The sequence below is a fragment of the Bos indicus x Bos taurus genome, chromosome 8, assembly GCF_003369695.1.
Source record: "Bos indicus x Bos taurus breed Angus x Brahman F1 hybrid chromosome 8, Bos_hybrid_MaternalHap_v2.0, whole genome shotgun sequence".
Taxonomy (NCBI): domain Eukaryota; kingdom Metazoa; phylum Chordata; class Mammalia; order Artiodactyla; family Bovidae; genus Bos; species Bos indicus x Bos taurus.
Genome location: NC_040083.1, coordinates 95559643 through 95576188, shown reverse-complemented (window position 1 = coordinate 95576188; position 16546 = coordinate 95559643). Strand labels below are relative to the sequence as shown.

General features: G+C 37.3%; 1 non-coding gene across 1 annotated transcript; it reads left to right on the top strand.

The window, feature by feature from the left end:
• The first annotated feature begins 1824 nt into the window (after positions 1-1824).
• Positions 1825-1929, top strand: LOC113897945. Its single transcript, XR_003512462.1, has one exon. It is a non-coding gene; the product is annotated as a U6 spliceosomal RNA (small nuclear RNA).
• Positions 1930-16546: the final 14617 nt, after the last annotated feature.

Below are 16546 nucleotides of genomic sequence, written 5' to 3'. Positions count from 1 at the left end.
ACACGATGGAGTGTAACAATCATCTTTCAGCTCCTTAATAACCCTTGTGCATTGAACAATCAAGAAAATAGAAGGGTCAAGTGGAAGGCAACGCCCTGTAGTGCTATGATTGTGTTTGAGGATTTTCTGTGATGACGCTTGGGGGATATATGGGCATTCTCAGCATATTAAGAGTGTAAGAACCTCTCACAACATCTGTTCCAACAACATCTCTAGACAGTACATGCAGTATCATCCTTAAAAGACAATGTTCAGAAAGCTCTAAGCCATTGTTGATTTTTTTTGGCCACCTCCAAAGAGGAAAGCAAACAAAGCAAGCAATTCAAGTCCCAGCTCTCTATATGCAGCTCTACTGGTTATTTAGAATCTAGTAGTTATTTAGCCACTAGGTTACATGCCTAAACTGTGAGACAGAATGTGCCCTAGGAGACTATACGACACCAGAAATTTGTGACCTAGGACTTCCCTGGTGGTCCAGTGGTTGAGTCCACCTGCCAGTGCAAAGGACACAGGTTTGATCCCTGCTCAGGGGAGATTCCGCATTCTATGGGGCAACCAATCCCATGCGCCACAACTGCTGAAGCCCACATACTCTACAGCCCAGGCACCACAACGAGAGAGTAGCCCCTGCTCACCCCAACTAGATAAAGTTTATGTACAGCAACAAAAACTCAGCCCCCCCCCCAAGAAAAAATTGTGACTTGTATCCCAGGGTTATTTTAATGTAAATTCCTAAAAGCTGGGGATTATGAGTATGGCTGCTTGAGGAAGCCATGTGGACCAGGACACCCCTCTTGTGAGGACATGAAACTCTTTAAAGGGTATATGTGAGTGCCCTTCTGGAAAAGACAGCACTAAAGAAAATTTCAGGAGGAGGACCCTCCCCAAACTGTCCTGGAACCAAGCCTGACCGACAGTCTGAGGTTCACCAGCAGGGTTCCTGGGATTAGGTTTCTTTTCATAGGCAAAGAATTCCCAAGGTAAGCCTTCATATGTAAGCCTTCTCCCAAATCTCTGTCCATATTACTGGATTTCAGTATCAGCACGAACCTGGACTTGACTCTCAGTCCCTGTGGCTCGGGTCTGGAAGTCTCACTCTACTTGATTCCAGGAGCCGTCCCACCCCGTTTTCCAGGGCCTATGCACTAGTATCCATAACAGTCCCACCACCAAAATTATCTCCACACCTGCCACTGGCTAACATCTTACTTCAGACGGAGCAGAACAGCACTAACAGAATGCTGACTGCTGTCTGAATTCCAGCAAAACCTTGGCTTTAGCTCCTGCTGCCTTGCTCCAGACACCACAACACTGCCCGTTGGACACAGCTGTGTCCAAGGCTGCTGCTGCTGCTGCTAAGTCGCTTCAGTTGTGTCTGACTCTGTGCAACCCCACAGACAGCAGCCCACCAGGCTCCCCCGTCCCTGGGATTCTCCAGGCAAGAACATTGGAGTGGGTTGCCATTTCCTTCTCCAATGCATGAAAGTGAAAAGTGAAAGTGAAGTCACTCAGTCGTGTCCGACCCTCAGCGACTCCATGGACTGCAGCCTACCAGGCTCCTCCACCCATAGGATTTTCCAGGCAAGAGTACTGGAGTGGGGCGCCATTGCCTTCTCCAGTCCAAGGCTGCTAGTTCTCACCAAATTCATCTCCTCTTCTTGGGCTCATAGTCCAGTCTCTTTCAGTTAGATGTGGCTGTATCATTCAGTTTTACCAAAGGGAGGTGAGTCATGGTATTTCAAGTTTAGCTCATAAAAACCTTGTATGTGCCTCTTTCCCCTTCCAGGGCAACCTTGAAAGTCATTTATTGAAAATGGCAAAGTTGTGCTCACTTAAGCAGTACATAAACTAAAAACTGGATTGATACAGAGATGAGCATGGCCCCTGCAGAAGGATGGCACCCAAATTCGTGACGCCTTTCACTTAACCTATAATGGAATATAATCTGAGGAAAAAAAAATAACTGAATCACTTTGCTCCTAAAACACAATATTGTAAATCAACTATACTACATTTTTTTTTTAACTGCAAAGCTTATCAGCCTGGCTCTCTGAATGCCTGTGCAAAGCATTGTTCTCCACCAACTTGAAATGTCTTGAACTCTTCTTGGAACTGAAAATCAACTTGAATGTATTTGAGCCATTATACATTCTGGAAACTTTGGTTACTGCAGCTGGCGTAACCAACTAACACAAGTGGATCAACTCCCAATTCACTAAATACCCTTTAGAGAATCATCCACGAGAACCCTCCTCCTTTATGAGTTAACCTCCCTGGCCCTGCACTCAGTCTCCGCTTGCTGGCTTCTCTTACCATGCATGGCTGAGATCCCAGCTTATCTGCCAATCCCATCTAAATAAGCATGGCAGTCTATGAACTCAGGGAAGCAGCAGCTGGATTTAAGGCAAGGAGATGAGGATGCATACACACACACAGCCCTGAGCCTGTTCCTCTCAATCTGCTCATCCAGGAGTGGCTTGCCTGGTATCCCTCAGTGAGGGAATGCAAGCCTGTAACTTTAGTTGTCACTCTGTGAAGAGATGACAGGATCCAAAAGAATCCCAATCAACATATTACTCATTTCCTTTGCTTCTCTAGAGTAGTTTGTTGTTGTTGTGATAGGAGATGTGGAAATTGCCTTCCTTAGGGTAATCAGGAACTTCTGAAACCAGCTGGAACTTCTGTTAACCCAGGTTATAAACACTGTTAGCGGTGTTCTGGATCCCTATCTGAAATATACTCTTCTGGCCATGCTTGAGAGGCTTAGAACCTGAACCAGCAGAGTGCAGAGATGAGACACAAGGGAGAAGCACAGGGAACACAGTTAAGACCAGTGAATTATCATGACCATGGGCCAATTGTTGCACTTTATTTTCCATGAAGGGAATTCCTTGATCAGAAGAAATACTATGTGGAATACTATGGTGTATGTAAGGCATTCTGTTTTGGTAAAAGCATTGCATTCAGGGATGCAAAATCCATGTCCAAAGTGTCTGTTCCAGTAAGAGCAAAACGCTGCCCCTTCCATGATGGAAGCAGTCCAATGCAATCAAACTGGTGCCATGATGTAGGCTTAGTACTGTTCTCTATGGCTGGCAGATTGGGCACTCAGCAGCAGCTACAGCCAGGATGGCTGTGGAGAGAAGTCCATGTTATTGAACGCATATATAACCTCAATATAAATTGAGGATTGGCCTTTTCATTTTTTGAAAAAAAAAAAAAAAGACTATTGGAATTTTTATAGGGATTGCATTTGGGTTTGTAGAGTGCTTTGGGACATACTGTCATCTTAACAATATTAAAGTCTTCTAATGCATGAACATGGGTTATCTTTCCATTTATTTAGGTCTACTTTCATTTCTTTCAGTGAGGTTTTATGTCTTCTTAAATTTGCTGAAATTGTTTTGTGGCCTAACATATGGACTATGATGGAGAATATTCCATATGCCTTTGAGAAGTATGTTCTGCTGCTGTTCAGTGGAATATTCTGTATTTGTCTGTTAGGCCCATTTCGTCTATAAAGTTGTCCAAAACCACTGTTTTCTTATTTACTGTCTATACGATCTATGCATTGTTAAAAATAGAGGACTGAAGTCCCTACTATTATTATAGTATTTCTTACTCCCTTCAGATCTGTATTTGCTTCATATACTTAAGTGCTCTCATGTTGGGTGCATATAAATATGTTATATCCTCTTAATGAATTGATCCTTTTATCATTAGTTATTGACCTTGTCTCTTGTTACTATTTTTGACTTAGTCTTATTTTGTCTGATGTAAATATAGTTATCCCTGGTCTCTTGAGTTCTACTTACACGAAATATCTTTTTCTATGTTTCCACTTTCAGCATATGTGTATCCTTAAAGCTTAAGTGAATCTTTTACATACAGCATATAGTTCGGTCTTATTTTCTTATTCATCTAGCCACTCTATGACTTTCCAATGGATAATTTAATCCACTTACAAGTTATTTTTTGATGACTTACTAATAAAGTGAGGACTTACTAATGACATCTTATTGTTTTCTGGATGCTTTTTAGTTCCCTTATTCCTTTCCTCTTCTCTTGCTGCTTTCCTTTTTGAACTGATAATTCTTCATTTTGATATGCTTTGATTCTCTAATCTTTATTGTTAGTTTATCTACTATAGGTTCTGCTTTGTGGTTACTATGAGGCTTACATATTTTATAGATATACCAGTCTATTTTACACTGACAATGATTTACCTTCGATTATATACAAAACTCATGGGGTCGCAAAGAGTCAGACACAACTGAGTGACTGAACTGAACTGAACTGAAATACAAAACTACTCTTACTTTCCCTTTCATGTTTTCAATATCACAATTTACCTTTTTATATTATGTATTCCTAAATTATTATTTTTAATAGTTTTGTTCTTAACATTTATACTAGAGTTAAATGGTTAACACATCACTATATTACAGTATTAGGGTATTCTGATTTTGACTACATACTTACCTTTTCATATATATTTTCACACTACTAATTAACATCTTTTCACATTTTCATGTTACTAATTAGCATCTTTTCATTTTGGCTTCAGTACATTCTTTCAGCATCTCTTACAAGGCAGGTCACTGGTGAGCCACTCCCTTCAGCTTCTGTCTGTCTGGGAAAGTACTTATATTGCCTTAATTTTTGAGATACAAGTTTGCCAGTCAGATATTATTGGCTGGCAGTTTCTTCCTTTCAGTTGCATAGATTTTCTTTCAGTTGTATATATTTCACTTTGAATATATCATACTACTCTCACATAGCCTGCAAAGTTTCTGCTGAGAAATCTCCCAGTAGGCCTACAGGAGTTCCCTTGTAAGTACAACTTTCTTCCCTCTTGATGCTTTTAAGATTCTCTTTTTGACTTTAATTTTTGACAGCTTTCTTATAACACAATGTGCCTTGGAGAATATCACTTTAAGTTGAGATCGTTTGGTGACCTACAAGCTTCATGAATTTGAATATCCAAACTGTTCCCCAGATTTGGGACATTCTCTGCCATTATTTCTTTAAATAAACTTTCTTTCTTCATCTACCTCTCTTCTTCTTCTGGGACTCCAATAATTCACAGATTGTTTCTTTTTAATTTTAGTCAGTTTCTACTCTTAGCATAATAGTAGCTAGTCATTTCCCCACCCTAGCCCTCTCAGGCATTCATACATGTGTTCCAGGAACAACCTGCACACAAGTTGCAGGAGCCAGGGCTGGCAAAAAAGACTGTCTTCCAAATATGAGGAATCTATGTTTTGCTTGCTGATTGATGTTTTTGATCACAAAGGTGCAAAGTAGGCAGCCATTTTTGTTTCACCCCTTCCCCCCGAATTAAATAACTTCTAGGGGATATGCAGGGCCAGTGCCCTTTTTCCTCTCTTCATTTTTCTCTTTTCCCCCTTTTAGGATCCAGACATTAACGGCTAGGACGTTCAAAAACAACTGTATCTATGGAAGAAATGAGAAAGTGACTGTGCATGCCCAGTAAAAGGCACAGGCTGAAAACAGACATGAGAAGACCTTATGTTTATACCTCAGGCTAACTCCTAACACAAAAATAATCTGCAACAAATACAAGACAAAACAAAACAATAAACAAAAACAATTTCTTATAAACCACCAAACCCTAGGAAGGGAGAGAACCTGATTTGCATTTACAACATTATTAGATTCAAATGTCCAGCTGTCAACAAAATTCACAAAAGAAACAGAAAAGTGTGGCTCATTCAAAATAAATAATCAGAAACTGTCACTGAAACAGACTCATAAATCTGGTGGCAGATTTACGAGATAAAGACTTTTAAAAAGTCTTAAAAATGCTCAAAGAACTAAGAGAAGATATGGAGAAGCGAAGACAACAATGTGTTAAAAAAAAAAAAAAAAAAGGAAATATCACTAGATGGAAAGCTAAAAAAACAAAAAGAAATTCTGCAGCAGAAAAGTACAATAATTGAAATTTAAAATTTACTTGAGAGAGGCAAAGACAAATTTGGATAGGCAGAAGAAATAATCAGCAAAACTGAAGATAGGACAATGAAAATTATTAGAGGAACAGAAAGAAAAAAGACTGAAAAGTGAACAGAGCCTTCTTGACTACCATCTAGCAGAACATAATCCACATTGTAGGAGTATCAAATGGAAAAGAGAGCCAGAAAGAAGCGACAGTATCTGAAGGAAAAAATGGCTGAAAACTTTCCAAATTTGATGAAAGACATAAACATTCAAGAAGCTCAATGAACTCTAAGTAAGATTAACTCAAAGAAACTCATACCAAGACACATTAAACTTTCAAAAGACAACCTTGAAAGCACCGAGAGAGAAGTGATTCATCATATATAAGGGATACTCAATAATACTGTCAGCAGATTTCTCATCAGAAATGTTGGAGGCCAGAGGTAGACCAACATATTCTAAATGTTAAAAGAAAAAAACTTGATGACCAAAAATTTTACATCCAGCATAACTGCTAAGTCATTTCAGTTGTGTCTGACTCTGTGCGACCCCATAGATGGTAGCCCACCAGGCTCCCCCATCCCTGGGACCCTCCAGGCAAGAACACTGGAGTGGGTTGCCATTTCCTTCTCCAATGCATGAAAGTGAAAAGTGAAAGTGAAGTTGCTCAGTCGTGTCCAACTCTTAGCGACCCCAGGGACTGCAGCCTACCAGGCTCCTCTGCTCATGGGATTTTCCAGGCAAGAGTACTGGAGTGGGGTGCCATTGCCTTCTCTGTACATCCAGCATAAATATCCTCTAAAAGTGAGCAAGAAATCAAGGCATTTTCAAATAAACAAAAATTGAGTTTCTTACCACAAAATCTTCCCTAAAAGAAATACTCAAGTGAGTTGCTATGTGAAATGAAAGGATACTCAACAGTAACTTGAGGTGATACAAAGAAATATAGAATTAATAAAGGCAAATAGATGTACAATGATAAAAGCTGATATTACTGTAATAATGGTTGACAACTCCACATTTTGTTATCCACATTGTAAGAGACTGATATATCTTTTAAAAGCAATTATTAGTTCAAAAGTAATACTGTAACTATGGTTTGTAACTCCACATTTGGTTTTCTACTTAAGAAGCTGATGCATTTATATTATTAGTTTATATTTGGGGGGACATAATGTATAAAGATGTAATTTTAGGACATCAACAATCAAAAGGGGTGGAAATAGAGCTATTAAAAGAGCAGAGTTTTTCTGTTGTTGAAGTTCAGATGGTATAAATTCAAATAAGAATGTTATACCTTCAGAATGTTAAATGGAATTTTCATGGCATTCAAAAAGAAAATAGCTGTAGAATATATACAAAAGGAAAAGGGAAAGGAACTTAAACATTTCACTACAAAAAATCAACTAAATGCAAAAGAAGAAAGTAATGCAGGAAATAATGAATAAAAAGTTATATGCCATACATGAAACAAATAGAAAGTGACAAGAGAAAGTCCTTCTACATCACTAATTGCAGGCATATCTCATTTTATTGCACTTTACACATATTGTACTTTATTTTTTACTTGAAGTTTGTTGGTAACTCTGCATAGTACAAGTCTGTCAGTGTATTTTTCCAAGAGCATCTGCTCATACTTTGTGTCTCAATGTCACATTTCAGTAATTCTCACAATATTTCAAACTTTTTCATTTTTATTTGTTATGGTAATCTGTGATCAGTGATCTATGATGTTACTATTGCAAAAAGATTAATTTTCCAAAAGATTCAGACGATGGTTAGCATTGTTTAACAATAAAGTAGAAACAGATTAAACTCCCCAATCAGAAGACAGAGATTGGTAGAATGGATTTTAAAAATGATCCAACCAAATGCCCTCTACAGTAGACTCACTTTAGACCCAAAGACAGAAAGACTGAAAGTAAAAGGATGGAAAAAGGCATGTAATGCAAATAATAACCAAAACAGAGCATGTCAAAATAACTTTAAATCAAAAACAGCTGTAAGAGACAAAGAAGGGCATTATGCGTTAATAATTATACCTTAAGGCAAGATTCAATAGAGCATGAAGATACAACAATCATTATTGTATTCACTATACTTACATAGCTAATAACAGACCATCAAAATACATGGAGAAAAAGTTGACAAAATTGAAGAGAGAAATAGACAGTTCTACAACAATAGTTGAAGACTTCAATACCCCATACTCATAATAATATTAACAGAACAACCTAAAAAAAAGGTAAGAAAATAGAGGACTTCAACAGCACAATAAACCAACCGGAGCTAACAGACATATACAGAATACTCTACCCAACAAGAGCATATACATTCTTCTCAAGTGCACGTGGGACACTTTCCAGGAGAGAGTATATCTTAAGGCACAAATTAAGCCACAAGAGAGGCAAACAGATATTATGCAGAGTATCTTCTCCAATCACAACAGAATGAAATTTAAAAATCAGTAATAGGATTAAATTGGAAAACCCACAAATTTGTGGAAATTAAACAGCACATTCTTAAACAATGGACCAAAGGTTAAATCACAAGAGAAATTAGAAAATACTTAGAGACAAATGAAACTAAAATACAACATATCAGAACTTACAGAATTCAGTGAAAGCCAGACAAAGGGAGAATTTTATAGCCCAAAATGCTTACATTCAAAACAAGGAAGATTTCAAATCCACAATCTAACTTTACAACCTAAAAAACTATAAATCTTAAGAACAAACTAAACCCAAGCTAGCAGAAGAAACAAAATAGAGTGTAGCAGTGATAGAGAACAGAAAAATAATAATAAAAAGTAATGAAAACAAATCAACAAACCTTTAGCTAGAGGAACTGAGGAAAAAAAAGAGAAGATTCAAATTACCAAAATCAGAAATGAAAAGGAATAAAGGAATTCTAAAGGAATAAAAAAGGACTGTAAGAGAGTACCATAAGCAACTGTATACCAACAAACTGGATAACTTAGATGAACAAATTCCTAGAAACATAAAACCTGCGAAGACTAAATCACAAAGAAATGTAAAATCTGAGAAAACCTGTAACTAGTACGGAGTAATAAAAAAAAAAATCCCAACAAAGAAAGCCCCAGATCTAATGACTTCACTGGTGAATTCTATCAAACACATAAAAGAACTAATAATAATCCTTTTCACACTTTTCCAAAAAATTAAAGACAAGGCAACACTTCATAACTCATTCTATGAGAGGCCAGCATTATCCTGATACCAATGTTAAGCAACAACACTACAAGAAAAAACAAAACTATACACCAATATCCCTTATGAACACTGATGCAAAAATCTTCAACAAAACATTTCCAAACCAAATTCAACAACATACTAAAATGATCATATACCATGACCAAGTGAGATTTATTCTTGGAATGCAAGGGTGGTTGAACATATGAAACTGATCAATGTAATATACTACATTAATCCCATGAAGGGGAAAAAAACCCACGTGATCACCTCAACAAATACAGAAAAAGCATTTGACAAAACTCAACACATTTCCATGATAAAAACACTGAATAAACTAGGAATAGGAGGAAATTACCTCAACATAATACAAGCCATATATGAAAAACATACAAAGAACATCATGCATGACAGTGAAAGACTAAGATTTTACACCAACGATCAGGAAAAAAACCAAAGTTGTTTACTTTTGCCACTTCTTTCAAACATAGTACTGGAAGTCCTAACCAAAGCAATTAGGAAAGAAAAGGAAATAAAAGGCATTCAAATTGGAAAGGAAGAAACAAAACTGTCTCTATCTGCTGATGCTGCTCTATGTAGAAAACTCTAAATATCACAACAAAAAAGTTAAAAATAATGAATTCATCAAAAAGGCAGGATAAAAAGTAAACACATAAAAATTAATAGCATTTCTATACACTAAAAAAGTAACAATCTGAAAAGGAAATCATGAAAACAATTCCATTTACAATAGTATCAAAAAAGAAAAAAATTTTTAGGAATTAGCTTAACCAAGAAGGTGAGATACTTACACAATAAAAACTATAACAATATTGCTGAAAGAAGTTAAAGGAGACATAAATAAATGGAAACACATCTCATGTTCATGGATTAGAAGTTTTGTCAATAATACCCATGACCTACAATAGAATTTCTGTCAATATCTTGATTTCTTTAGAAAAACTCATCCTAAAATTTATATGGAATCTCAAGCAACCCCAAATAGCCAAAACAATCTTAAAACAGAATGAAGCTAGAATACTTACACATTTCAAAAACCTGCTCTTTTGTGATCCCATGGACTGTAGTCTGACAGGCTCCTCTGTCCATGGGATTTTCCAGAATACTGGAGTGGGTTGCCATTCCCTTCACCAGGGGAATCTTCCAGACCCAGGGATCGAACTCAGGTCTCCTGCATTGGAGGCAGATTCTTTACTGTCTGAGCCACCAGTTGAGTTCAGTTCAGTTGCTCAGTCATGTCCAACTCTTTGCGATCCCATGAATTGCGGCACACCAGGCCTCCCTGTCCATCACCAACTCCCAGAGTTCACCCAAACTCTTGTCCATAGATAGGTGATGCCATCCAGCCATCTCATCCTCTGTCGTCCCCTTCTCCTCCTGCCCCCAATCCCTCCCAGCATCAGAGTCTTTTCCAATGAGTCAACTCTTCGCATGAGGTGGCCAAAGTACTGGAGTTTCAGCTTCAGCATCAGTCCTTCCGAAGAACACTCAGGACTAATCTCCTTTAGGATGGACTGGTTGGACCTCCTTGCAGTCCAAGGGACTCTCAAGAGTCTTCTCCAACACCACAGTTCAAAAGCATCAATTCTTCGGCGCTCAGCTTTCTTCGCAGTCCAACTCTCACATCCATACATGACCACTGGAAAAACCATAGCCTTGACTAGATGGACCTTTGTTGGCAAAGTAATGTCTCTGCTTTTCAATATGCTATCTAGGTTGGTCATTACTTTCCTTCCAAGGGAAGACCCCAAAACCTGATTATAAAGCTACAGTAATCAAGAGTGTTCATACTAGCAGATATACAGACATATACACCCAACTAGATAGAATCGAGCCCCCAGAAATTAACCACACATATGGTCAAATTTTTGACAAGAGTGCAGAGATTGTTCAATGGGGAAGGAACAGCCTTTCTAATAAATGGTGCTGGGAAAACTGAATGAACACACGCAAAAGAAAAAAGTTGGACCCTCCTAACACTATATGCAAATATTAACTCAAAGTGGATCAAAGGCCTAAATAATAACACCTAAAACTATAAAATTCTTAAAAGGAAAAATAGGACAGATCTTCATGACACTGGATTTGGCAATGATTTCTTTAATATGACACCAAAGGCAAAGGCAACAAAATAAAAAGTAGACAAAATGGACTTCATAAATATTTTTAAATGTGTGCACCACATTTAAGAGTAAAATAGGTAAAATATTGAGAGTAAAAAGGTAACCCACAAAATAGGATAAAATATTTGTAAGTCATATATCTGATAAAGGATTTATACAACCAATATATACAGAACTAAAACTCAGGGACGGGGGGAAAAAAAAGAAAGAAAAGACCAAATTAAAGCATGAACAAAGGGCTTGGAAAAAGATTTCTTCAAAGATTTACAAATGGCCAGTAAGTTCAGGAAAAGATCCTCAAAGTCACTAATCATTTGGGAAATGCAAATCAAAACTACAATGAGATACCACCTCACACTGATAAGGATGGCTACTATCAAAAAAAAAAAAAAAAGTTTTGATTTGGGTATAAAAAACTAGAACATTTATGAACCTAAATGTCTAGAACCCCAAAGATTTGGTTCAGACAGGGGCTGCAACTTAAAAGATTCTGGACAGTTTGATTTCAAGTCTTTTTTACAAAGAACAACATGAATAACACTGCTCTAGATAAGGAGTCAGGACCAAACCTGAAGCGTCTTGAACACATACCCACTTTAGAGGGAGACAGAAGGATTTTAAAAGATTGTATTCAACTGAATTTAATTACCATAAAACCCATCATAATACCTACTTGCAATCAGAAAGAAGTATAATGTGAGCTTCTGAGGACTTGCATTCAACTAAGAACATGAAAGACATAAGGTGAATGCAGTAACTGGCATAGTAGTGCAGTAACAGCAATGAAAGAATTACTTAAGTGCATGAGTCAGAAGGCCATACAGAGCAAGTGAGCTCCTCCATAATATCATTATATCACCATAACACCATAACAGTAAAATAAAACGCAGTAACAGTGTAATGAAGAGAAGAGACTTCTGAACAAATCTTACTGACCTGTGGTATTTAAATATTATACATAGGAAATGACTGTGGCACAGTATTCTGCACTCCAAACTGCAGAACTCTGGTTATATCCATAAATCAACTAGATGTTTCTCTGTGAAATAATGTTTTAAACACATTTTCATATACCTCATTTTCAAAACAGTCCTTTAAGGTAAGCCGACATGGCAAAGACAGTTATGTATCCTCTAACACAAACTGTGCTCTTCCTCAGTAATATAACCCCCAACATACCAGCTGCTCAAAATGAAGACCATAACAAGCTAATGTTTCATTAACTTGTTATTCATATTTTTATAAAATACATTCATTTTTCCTTAGGTTTAGACCTCATATAGTCTTCCCAGCTGTATACTTCAACATTTTTAAGCTGAATCATTTCCCAAGCATACTATTAGTCCTTCGAATTTTTCCTGTCACTTACACAGGTTTTCATAATACCAAATGTCCTCTGCAAATTTAATCAAGATGTTATGTACTTCTCCTCACATCTCATTAAGATGTCAATGTAACAGTGTTTCTTATCAGCCACTGTAGCCTATTCCTTTCACTTCATATTATCCTCAAGAAAGGTTTTTTAGTCTACAGTCTATTTTACTGAGATAGACTGAATTTTTACATCAAACGTCATATGATTACACAAAATATTTCTAAAAATAAAAATATTCATTATTAACTTTATTCTCTTTACTAATACACTCTACAGGGATGAAAATACATCTAAAGTTATTTTATACAGCAGGAGAGTCCCCTTTTCTCCCCCACACCAAACCACAATCCCACCATACGAATTGCTTATTTTTATCCCAATTAAATCTTAATCCTCTTTACTAAATGTAGTAAAAAAAAAACAATAGTTTTCAACTTCAATTCAGTGTGCCATATAACTTTGTATTGTCATGGATTAATAAGACAGCCATGTAAACAAAGCTGTACTGATTTTCAAACTAGATGCATTTGGATTGTATATTTCAATACGGATCACTACCTTCCCAACTAATCCCATACCTAGACTGAGCTTAGAGGATTTTTATTGTCAGATTCTTATTCACCATCTCTTATAAATACCAAAGTTGTGATAAACCAAGGACAAGCCTACATACAAACTCCCTAAATAGACATACCCTGGTAGCTCAGCTGGTAAGGAATACACCTGCAATGCAGGAGACCCCAGTTTGATTTCTGGGTCAGGAAGATCCCCTAAAGAAGGGCTAGGCTAACCACTCCAATATCTTGGGCTTCCCTGGTGGCTCAGTTGGTAAAGAATCCGTCTGCAGTGCGGGAGACCTGGGTTCGATCCCTGAGCTAGGAGATACCCTAGAGGAAGGCATGGCAACCCACTCCAGTATTCTTGCCTGGAGAATCCCCATGGACAAAGGAGCCTGACGGGCTGCAGTCCATGGGGTCACAAAGAGTCAAACGTGACAGAGCGACTAAGCACAACACAAAAAGTCTTGTGTATTCTTTAAATACATTATAGGAATTTACACATTATAAATTCCTACAGACAAAGTGGCTGCATATATAACATGTACGGTGATTTTTGAGAAGCAGAACCAAAAATTAGGCCCAAATAATAGAATCATTACATAATAGCATAAAGTGTTCCTCTTTTAAGTGCTTTTCAGAATAAAAGCGAGGCACTCCTTTATTTGGGGTTCCTCAGACGGGCAAATGTATTTGTCTTGTGTGCTCAGTTGCATCCAACTCTTTGAAGTCCCATGGACTGTAGCCCACGAGGCTCCTCTGCCAGGGAATTTTCTAGACAAGAATACTGGAGTGGGGTGCCATTTCCTACTCCAGGGGATCTTCCCAACACAGGGATGGAACCTGCATTTCTTGCATCTCCTGCACTGGCTGGCAGAATCTTTACGACTAGCACCACTTGGGAAGCCCATATTGTAACTCAGAGGTAGGCAAAAGTTTCTTAAGACATAGAAAACAGTAACTGTAAAACAGAATTCTGGGAAATTAGTTTTTTGAAATCTAAAATGTGTGCCCATTAAATGACATCATTATAAAAATGACATCATTATGTAGGTAGTCCATCAGTCAGTTCAGTTCAGTCGCTCAGTCGTGTCCAACTCTTTGTGATTCCATGAATCGCAGCACGCCATGCCTCCCTGTCCATCACCAACTCCCGGAGTTCACCCAGACTCACATCCATCGAGTCGGTGATGCCATCCAGCCATCTCATCCTCTGTCGTCCCCTTCTCCTCCTGCCCCCAATCCCTCCCAGCATCAGAGTCTTTTCCAATGATTCAACTCTGCATGAGGTGGCCAAAGTGCTGGAGTACAGCTTTAGCATCATTTCATAGCCCCCACAAAAATATGTACAAAACACCTACTTAACAAAGAATGGATATCCAAGATACATGAAGAACAACTTAATAATAATAAGATAAATTCAATAAAATACAGGCAAAACATCCAAAGAAACACTTTACAGAGCAAGATATACAAATGGCCAATAAGTACACATAAAATAGTGCTCTACGTCACGTTAATCATTAAGGGAATGAAAATTAAAACCATAAAAACTATAAACCACTCACTGGAAATGAACAAAATTAAAATGCTTGACAACACTAATCCTGTGTAAGACTGTATGTAGATCAACTGGAACTCTCATACGTTGTTGTGAAGTGTAAAATGGAACAACTACTTTGGAAAAGACGTCTAGCAGTTGCCTTTTTTTTAATAAAACATAATTCTACTCCAAGGTATTTGTTCAACAAAAATAAAAACACATGTTCCCCAAAAGATTTGTACAAAAAAATGTTCACAGTAGCTTGTTCAGAACATCCCAAACTAGAAACAGCCTTGATGGGCATCAATATGATAAACAAACTGTGACATAGTCATATATAGTACAATGCTATAAATAATTAAAGAGGAATGAACTAGTGATAAATGCAACAAGATGCATGAATTTCAAAAACATTATGCTGTTTGAAAGATGTATTATGCCAAAGAGAATATACTGCATGATTTTATTTCTATTCAGTTGTGGGGAGGAGGCTTAACTAGAAATGAACTTCCTGAGGCACTGATAATGATAGGAGTTTAGACTGTACCAGTTGCATGCATTTGCCAACTCTTTAAATATATGCTTTCATTGTATGTGAATTTTAACTTAAAAAAGAATAAACTGTAAAGACAAGAAAAATCTTATCAAAGAAATATGTTGGTTAAAAACAAGTGTGCAATTGTACTAAATAAGAAAAATAAATTCAATAATTTTGGGGAAAAATACATAATCTAACTCAACTAAGTGAAGAAACAGAATGACCCTTGCACTTAACACAGATGTCTGCCTGACTTATTCCCCTACTTCCTCTCCAGTAAAATACAATTTTAACAGAAAGGCCTTTCTAACTCCTACTTAACAAGTACCCCTCGCTCTCTCACTTTCTGTCGTTGGGTCCTGCTTAACATATATTCATAACCTTTAGTATTACCACAAGAACATATCTGCTTGCTTATTCTATGTCTCATCACCAGCAAAATGTAAACAACAAGAAAGCAGTGGGGGGAGAGATGGTATTTTTGAACATGTTATTCCACTTCTAATGTATCACTCATTTGCGATCAACTTGTGATTTGTGGTAGATTTTAACAGAATGATGTACGTACGCCTTAATAGACCAAAAAAAAAAAAAAAAAATTAACCAAAGAGGGAAAGTCTCTCCTCTTCTCTCCACATTTTGCTTTCTGCCTACAGCAAAGCTGGAATTTCCCTGAAATCCATTCACTCCACATTATCTGTGCAGTCCCTCTCCAGCCATTACACCCTCAACAAGGAAGAGTGACGAATCTGATAAATCAAGAGTTTGATATTAATTTGGTCTTATTTTACTAGAGGCTGAGATCACTGAGTTAAGCCAGCCCATGTTCTTGCCAGTTTCTTGTCTCCTCTTATTTAAGAAAACCTACCAGATCTTAATTTTCTCAGTGCTACCTGTCTGTCTGTGTGAAGCAGGTCCACAGGCTTCATTCATGCTATATGTTGGGTAAGGAATGTAACAATCTGCTTTGCAAATCCAGTTAAGTCTCTGCAGGCAGCATGAAGAGTGGGAGGTTTCAGGCCTAAGCCATGTCCTCCAGTAGAGCTCTTAAAAATCCTGAATTAAAGGTTATGGATACTTGCAAAGATTAATAAAGTTTGTATATCTCATGTGGACAGTAACATTTGGATATATATCAAATCAACCAAAAGGCCACAGGAGCTATAAACTCCTATATCAAGAAAAATAGAAAAAAAAAATAAAAATAATATAATAC